The sequence below is a fragment of the Elephantulus edwardii genome, unplaced genomic scaffold, assembly GCF_000299155.1.
Source record: "Elephantulus edwardii isolate Elephantulus edwardi_28Jun2011 unplaced genomic scaffold, EleEdw1.0 scaffold00350, whole genome shotgun sequence".
NCBI lineage: Eukaryota > Metazoa > Chordata > Mammalia > Macroscelidea > Macroscelididae > Elephantulus > Elephantulus edwardii.
This window is the reverse complement of record NW_006400100.1, coordinates 1253170-1262199: the sequence shown is the minus strand read 5'-3', so window position 1 is coordinate 1262199 and position 9030 is coordinate 1253170. Positions and strand designations below refer to the sequence as shown.

At 52.3% G+C, this 9030-nt stretch overlaps 1 pseudogene; it reads left to right on the top strand.

Moving 5' to 3' along the window:
• Positions 1-9030, top strand: part of LOC102858203 — a 37715-nt pseudogene that overhangs the window by 12032 nt on the left and 16653 nt on the right.

The window sequence follows — 9030 nt, the reverse complement described above, 5'->3', positions numbered from 1 at the left end:
TTCCTGCAGGGCTTGTCAGATGGAACTGGAATGAGGCAGCTCCCCCTGCTGGACAGCCAGGCACCTGGATGCAGTGTAGCGCCTTCCCACCACTGGGGGCTGGGGAGGCCTGCCATGGCTACTGGCCTTCTGGGTCCTGAGTGCTTGGATACATGCTTCCAAGAGACTTTTTCCAAGTTCTCCCACATACTGTCTGAGATTCAACCTAATTGATCTGAGAAAAAACAAGCAAACAAACCAACCAACCAATCCAAAAACCTGAAAAGCTTCCCTCTGTGGAAAGAGATGGCCAGACTGGACATGGATTCCCACGGGAGCAGCCATCCTGTCTGGGTACCAATCACCCTGGTTTCCCTGTGATGCAGACCATCTCTCCTACCACAGCACTGCTGGTGGGTGCTTACTCGTGGCAGGTGATAGGGGGAGCCAGGAAGAGGCAGGGCCTGCCTTCTGGGCTGTGAGGCATAAACACCCATCTGTCTGGAATTTGCATCCATCCCGCTAATGCCATACACATCCACATGATCAATGCTCATGCCAAGTGCTCAGTGAGGACCAACAAGGTGAACCAGCCCTGCTGCGGGCTGGCCTGTGGTGTCTGGAAGCTGAGCGGACCAGAACACGCCCCTGCCCCCTCACACTCCCTGGGACTAGCCCTCAATCCCCATGAATCCCTGATGTTTCCAGTCAAGTGTCCCTCTGAGAGTTTCTTCCAAGTGCCTGCTAGGTAGGTGGTTTCTCCACACCAGATTGATCCCTCCCTCACTGCCAACCTGGACTTGACCAGAAGGGACCCTGAGTTCATCTGACCAGTCTCAGCTCTGCTCTTGCCCGAGGTCCCGCTTCCTCATGAAAACTCCCCACCCACCGGCCTGGGTGCTTCAGGCCCCGCCCCCAGAGCTGCAGGCCCCAGCTCTCCACGGCGTCATTCGGCCTCACATGTGCCCACTGACCTCACTTGAACAGTGCCTCATTGCCCTCTAGTATGACCTGCTCTCAAAGACTCAGTCCCTGAAGCCTTGCCCTTGACCTCCCTGTCGGCCCGCCCCTCTCTCCCGCTCCCTGGGCCTCCATTGGATCTGTCACTCTTACACTCCACTCCTCAGCGGTCACCCCGCGCACCCAGCCAATCAGAAGCACAGCAGCAAGGAAGGCCAAAGAGTGAGCTCAACTTCCACTCTTGCTGTTGTCCGCTTTCCTGTCAATCATAGCTCCAGGGCACCTTTCATCAACAACAAAATGTGAATTGTTGACTTGGCCCCTGGCCGCCATCTCCCGTGGACGCGGTGGCCCCGAGTGCAACCTGGGAGGGGCTCGGCCTGGCGCTGCTGCTGGGGTTCGCGCTGGCGCCTGGGAGCCCTGGGGCCCAGCATGAAGAGCTTGTGGTGCAGAGGCACTCTGAGCCTCTATGTGTAGATGAGGCTGCATCTCTGGGTTTTGTTCTGTCTCGTTCTTTACAAGAAGAAGCAATCAAGAAAGACTAATGTGGAAAAGAAAATGAATTGTACAGGTCAAAATGAATGTCGAGCATTTGAGGAACCAAAGGAAAATGGCACTCACTTTCAATGGACTTGACCACATTTCCTTGACATGTCAGTGAGGGAGTGGGAGAGTTGACCTTTGGTCACCCATTGGGATGAGCTTGGGGAGCAGGCACCTTGTGAAATGGGCAACACAGACCATGCCAGTATGTGTGCCCGTTACAACACAGGGAAAGAGCAAGGTGAATCCTCCAAGCTAATGAGTGATGTACAAAAACAGCAGGCTTAAAATGTCACCTTTTAAGTAGAAAGTAAATGAAATTTTAAAAAATCACACTGAAAGTTTTCTCCTGTGGGGAAAATGTTAATTTTTATATTTGTATTACTCAGTTCCTTGTGTGTTGTGGGAGACCACCCCGATGAAAACCTTGACGAATATCAGTAAACGTTCTCGTGACCTATTAGCTGACTAACAAAGATGATTTACTACCGACAGCAAATATGCTCATAAACATACGACCAGAATCCACTTTCCGGCTGTTTCTCCACAGAAACACCGTCTTGCCTTTGAGCTCAAAGAAACCGTTTTTGGGTTTTTTTGTTTGTTTGTTTTTGTTTTTAATACTCTCTGTGCTGCTAAGAAAGCAATACAGACGAGGGCTTGGGAAAAGCACTCTTGATCCTTGGGTCTCTTGAGTCTCAGGGTCTTGAGGTAACCGTGCCCTTCTTCTAAAGAAAACCCGTCAGTGTGTATTCTTTATGCCACTCCGCTCTGACCCTGTCTGCCTGAGCTCGTCGTGTACATGTATATCATAAAGTTACCTTAGGGAGAGATAGGAAAAGTGCCTTCCTGCCACAGAGGGGATGGGCCCATCAAAAGGTAGAAGGTTCACCATCTAGAGAGCTCCAAGAAAGAAAAGATAATGGCAGTCTTCTTATAGAAAAGAAACAGTTTATTATGGAAATAACAATCTAGATGAAAGAGGTGAGGGGGAAGATACCTCCCAGAGAACGGAGAAGGCAATTCTCATGAGTTCAAGTGTCACTAAGAATTCATTGCACTCAATAGCACAAGACTTCATCCTACTGCAGAGCCTCTGGTGGATTTGAATCACCGCAGGTGTGTCACATTTCTTTTAGCAGTGTGACTCCCTACAGACTAGGCCACTGCTGTGGGTGCTTGTTGATAGGGGCTGTCAAGTCAAGTATGACCCATAGCAACCCTAGGAACTACATCTCTTAACTCTGTTCCTATCCTGTGCCCATCCTTCTTACCTCAGATGTCCTCAACCCTACTGTTGAAGTCACTGAGTCAATCCATCTGGTTGAGGGTCTTCCTTTCTTTTGCTGACTCCCCACCTTTGCCAGCATGATGGAGCCCTCTGAGGAAGAGCCTCTATTTGCAATACGGACAAATAGTGCATGAGGGAGGAAAGAGCTAAAGAAATGAAATAATGCATATAGCCACCACACAGAAACCAATCTGCTAACCCTGAGTACACCAAGTACCAGCATGTGATTAGGTGACAATGGAAAAAAGGTGAACCTTGGGTCAGTTCCGACTTGACAGGAAACAAGTCTCTCTCCCTCTCAATATATATGTATATATATTCCAACAATTCAAGGCTGTCTAGTCATGTACATGATGCTATTTGCATCTAACAAAAATATAGTTCCATTAATTGCAGGACACTACTATTTTGCATAAGCTTGAAATAACCTGTTATTCTGTGTAAGCTGTCATTGTTAAAAAAAAAGTGAGACTCAAAAAAAGTGAGGGTACTGGTAAAAAAATTAAACTTCAAAAAGGTCCAAGAAATGGGGAATACCAGCTGAAGTGTTTCAGCAAACACATGGAGGCCAGGAAGCAATAGTAAAAGCCAAGAAACTTGGAATGCAGCTACCAGGCAAAATACTAGAAGCGATCCCAATTCTGTGCGCCTCAAAAGGAGATACAGACAGAAAGAGATCTACAGAGAGAGCATGAGCGAGAGAGATCGAGATGTAGCAGAGCACAATGCACAAATGATGGAGTGATATCATATGGAAGTATTTCATGTTTATTCAGAGACAGCTGGGTCAGTACACTGGCAGGAGGTAACTGCCTGAAATTTCAGGGAGAATCAGAGGAGGCTTTGGACCAAAGGATATTCACTGCTAATGTCAGATGGATCTTGGCTTACAGCACAGAACAGCAGGAAGATGCTCATTGGTGTTGCATTGACTATGCAAAGGCACTGGGCTGTGTGGATAATAATAATCGTTATTGTTATTGTTATTCTTACTGTAACACAGTGCAGATGAGTATTGTAGGGACTGAAATGTGCTCATGCGAAACCTTAAATGGATAAGGGGCAGTCTTCTCAAAAAATGCTGGGGGACAGTGCATGGGTGAAATGAAAGAAAGGTGGGCATCAGGGTCAAATCTTTTTCCCTATCCCATTGATATCCTATACATATGTAAACCTTCTCCCATGGAGCAGCTGGTGGATTAGAATCGGCTGCATTTGGGATTGCAGCGCAGCTTCTTACCACTGGTTCACCAAAGCTCACTAATCAAATAAATCAGGGAAATGCACTCTATGACGAAAAGGGCCTCAAGACTGGCGGAAGGCTCTTCCCTCTCCAAGACTTGGTTTGACAGATGACACAAGGCTCCAACTGCTATTCTGTACTTGGCCAGCAGAGGAAGCACTACAAAGGGCAGGTGGCGCCAAGCAGAGAAGAGCCACCGTGGGGTCGTCCCACGGGTCAGAAAGAAGCAAAACAGACCTGAATTGCAAAGTCCTCATCGGGTGGTGGTCCCTAGGATTCCTCCCGGTCAAGGGCAGCACCTTCGAATTCCCAGGACCCTTTACCTCTCTGCCTGGTCAGAGACTGCAATGCCGAGAGCCAGGGCCATCCGGGTGCGGGGACCGATCTTGCTAAGAAGTTTCCCCTGCTCAAGACAAACGCTTTGACCCCGATGGAAAGAAAAGCCGAGCGCCCAAGGCTCCACCAGATGAACTGCCGCCCCTGCTGCTGAGCCTGTTTGTCATGCTTCTTGGCCCCTTGATATTCCTCAGCCTCTGCTCCTGCCCCTCAGCACATGTGTCCTTGGAGTGTGCTTGGTGCATGTACCTGCACCTCTAACGTTCTTTGCACTTGAACCTCTAGCTTCCTTTGCCTTCTCCCCGCCACACACCACACACTTAACTCAGGGGCACGCGGCTGTGGCAATCTGAGCACGCGCCCTGCCACTGCGCGTGCTTCATGCGTGCCCCCTGTCATGGCGCCTGAGGTCCGGGCGCGTGCTCATACACTGACAGCTGCTTGTCAATAACGGACCCCAGGGAGCGCGCTCAGCTGTGTCCTTTGTCTGCACCAGTAGGAAACCGCTCTGCACTCTGATACTTTTCTGAGTGGGAGACCGCTCTGAGCTCTTTGATACTTTTCTTCATTAAGAAACCCCCCCCCCCACACACACACACAGACAGACACATACCCCCCACAACCCAAACCAAAACAACCTCAAGCTGGACCCTGGACACGGGGGTTATCCAGTATCATAACGGACCTTTCCTCCACCACTGACACCATGGATGGTTTCAAAGGTAAGCCGGGCCCCAGGGGTCTTAGCCCTGCACCAGGGGTGGAGGTGCTGCCAGGTCGGAATCGGCGCCCAAGGCGCACAACCCGCCCCAGGGCTCTTCTCTGGGCTGCTTCTCTTCGTGCCCTGAAAGGAACTCAGAGATCCCTTGTCAGTGCCGGCCGGATTTTGAAACACTGTTTCCAAAGGCTTTCCTGCAGAGGAAGGTCTGGAGAGCTGGCTCTAGGAGGCAGCCTTGTGAGAGCCCTCAGCTACACGTGCAGACTCCGCCTGCACAGAAACCTGCCTCTGTGTGTACACCTCCAGAGGCTGTCACAACGTACAGTCAGAGTCCTGACTCAATGGGCTGTGTCGGGGCCCCGAGGACAATTTGTCCCCTCTCATCACCCTTCAACAGCCCGGGGGGGGGGTCTCAGAAGGAGAGGAGGCCTCAGGTGTACAGGGGGCCAGGTCCAGGGTCCTTGGAATGAACGAGAACAGCGTGGCTGCTCAGGAAGAAGACCAACAGGTTTGCAGACCAGGCCCAGAGAGCTCTGAGAGGAAGCAGTCAGTCGGACAAGCTGTCTTGACTCCCAAGCCTGGGCCCCTCCAGACAGCTTTCCATTCGCAGAGCTCCCAGGGTAGATACAAGAAGCCTTCCCAGAGCCACATCCTGAGCTCGTGTACCATTCGCAATGGAATCACCAGCTCCTACAGCTCCAGCCGTGCTTGCCCACCAGTGAAGAAGAGGAGGAGGGTTCCGAATGTCACATCTCACTCTCCACTTCTTCTGGGGTCCAGGCAAAGACTGAATGAGGAGGCCCTAGAGCCTGGCACCTCGGCTGCAGGGTTCATGTCCAATCTCACCCCGTGCACAGACAGTTCACGGGTGTCCTCAGGGCAGGAGAGGATCTTGCAGAGCTGTGCATTGCCATGTGACAGCTCAAAGCCGCGCAGGCGCAAGATTCCTCTGCTGCGACCAAGGCGAGGGCTTCCTCTGATGCTGCCACCCACCCCTGACCCAGGGCGCAGAGTCACATCGCATGATCTAGATGTGGAGAAGGAAGCAGCTTGGCGCTCCATCAAAAAGCTGCTGGCTGGTGACGAGGAAGCCAGCCCCAGTGGGAGCTCCCCCGCAGACTCTCGGTGCTTCCCCCCTGTCCTGTGCACGGGCTGCTCCAACAGCAGCGGCACCTCCAGGCCCCAGGCTGACCCAGACACAGAAGACCTGGGGGTCAAAGCAGGATGCCCTAGACCCGGTAGGCACACATCTCTCCACCAGCATGACACCCCACACATCACACACCATCCCCAATTCATTTTCCAGGCCAACTATACACCTGGCTCCACAGCCTGCCCTTGACAGCTGGGTCACTCCCACAGACACCACCCTGCCATCCCAATTTGCACTTCACAGTCCTCTCTCTATCAGTACAAGCTACTTGGCATCTGCCAGAGACCCTCATCAATCCTTTGGTGGCATCTCTCCATTATCCGCAATTAGTATCGCCCCTGCTACTGCCCCTCTCTCCTGCAGCAGGGCACTCCAGATATTACACAACACCCCCAGATCATATCCCAGGGCATCTACCCACCTGGTCCCACAGCCTGCTCCTGACAGGGGAGTCTCTCCCATGGACACCACCCCGCCATCCCAGCTTCCACTTCACGGTCCTACTACCTCTGACACCAGAAGGTACTTGGCATCTGCCAGAGACCCTGGTCAATCCTTTGGTGGCAACTCTGCGTTATCCGCAGTTGCTGGCACTCTGGGTACTGTCCCTCCCTCCACCAGCACGGCTCTCCAGGTGTCACACAGGAGCCCCAGTTCACTCCCCAGAGCATCTGCACACCTCACCCCAAAGCCTGCTCCTGACAGTAGGGTCATCCCCATGGACACCACCCCACCCTCCCAACTTCACTTTCAGGGTTCTACCTCTAACAACACAAGGTACTTGGCATCTGCCAGAGCCCCTGGTCAATCCTTCGGTGGTAGCTCTGGGTTATCCTTTGGGCACTGAGGTTGTGTGCTTCAAACTCAAACGTGAAGCATGCCTCATCTGCCAGAGCTATGGGGCCCGTATTTCAGGCCCCTGTTGGGAAGCACATCCACAAACAACTGGGACCTATTCCCACCTCACGGGGTTCCCAGCAGCTCCACCTCCAGCCACAGGCTCCAGATTTCCCCCCACATCAGTCACAATTTGTCAGGGAGACGGGCTTAGCTCTCAGAGGTCCACTACACAGCACTTTCATGGTGCACACTCGGGTCACTACACCGATCGCCCTGGCACCCACCATGCTATCTTAAGCTCTGCCACAAGCGTGGCCTTGGGCTCTGCCACCAGCACACCTGGTGCTGGGAACCATGTTTGGCCCCAGAGGAGACACCTTAACAACATGGCCATAAAATCCAAGGCCAGGCCTGCTTGTGGCTCTCAACGGCATCCACTGGTTCTGGTGCTCAGGAGGATTTCTCCCATCTTCCCCCAAAATTGGCAACACTCACTATTACGGAAGGAAGGAGTGGTCCCCAAACGGTCCCAAACCCCATGTGGAGAATCCTGGGCCTGATCAACAGCAGGTGAGTCCGTAGGTGAGGGAGCAGCAAAGTGAGGGAGACCAGAGCCACAGCAGAGGGAATGGGACGTGGATGGGTTTCCAAAGAGAGTAGGTATTTGGGCATCCCCTTGAAAGCAAGGGAGAGGCCTGGAAAGGTTGATAAGAGAAGACCACCTGAGAGATAGACTTTAGAAAGATGTCCAAGGCTGCTCTGTGAAGTAGGAATCAGCACAGATCTCCCCATGTTTCAAAGGAAGGTTAAGTCTGACCACTAGTCCCAGTCCAAAGGAGCGGAGGCAGATGTGCAAAGCACAGGGAAAGACATCTAGTTGGTCAGATTTGGACTCTTGTGTGGAACCATCTCCTGGAAGGGATTTCCTAGAAGCGGCCAGAGTTTAGGCATGGAGCCTCCTGGGGCTGGGGCCTGCGCCCAGCAGATGGGAATGGCTGGTGCAGCTGGCTTTCTTTCTCTTCATCTTGATCCCGCACTTGACTCTTCCCCATTTTGGAACCTCGGACCATCATCACCGCCTTACCTGGCGACCTCAGACTAGCCAGCACCTGCCAGTGTGCAAAGCATTTCCTGTTGTCCTTACAATCCATCCTCTGCCAGGCATTGAAGGCACAGCCTGCTGTGTGGGAGAAAGGTGAGCTGCCTACTCCTGTGAAGAGTTCAAGCCTGAAAAGCCCGGTGACGGGTTGCCAGGAGTCGCCATCCGCTCCGTGGCAGGCTCCCACCACGCGTCTGTCAGTTTGTCGTACTGTGGTGGCTTGCGTGTTGCTGTGATGCTGAAAGCTATGCCACCTGTATTTTCAATACCAGCAGGGTCACCCACGGTGGACAGGTTTCAGCGGAGCTTCCAGACTAAGACAGACAAAGAAGTAGGACTGGCCATCCTCTTCTGGGCAAACAGACCTTCCCAAACCCCGGAAAGAGTAGCAGAATGGTGCTCGTCCCCTGGGAGATGAGTCCTCTCAGGTTCCAAGGCACTCAGAATGCAAATCGGGAAAGCTTAGGAAATGCCAAGCTGTCTTCCAGAGTACTCGCCCCAATTGACCTTCCCAGCCACAGTGTAGGAGATGTCCCCCCCTCTCCACGTGCTCTCTGACCTTTCCTACTTGCTACCCTACTAAACGTTGCTACTGCTATTAGGGTGAGATGGTATCCTATTGTGGTTTGGATTGTTATCCCTCTTCTTGCCAGTAAATGACACACAGTGTTCTTGAGTTTCCCAAATGCCATGTCTCCTTGTTCTGTCCGTTGAACAGCTGCTTGGGCTATAGATTCCTCGCACTGACAGGTATAGGTTCTTGGGCATTAAAAAAATCACAGTGTTCTGGGATGCATGCCCTTTCTTCTCAATGTGGAACGTAGTCTGTCTGATGTCTCTGCCTAGTCAATCCAGCACAAATCTGCGG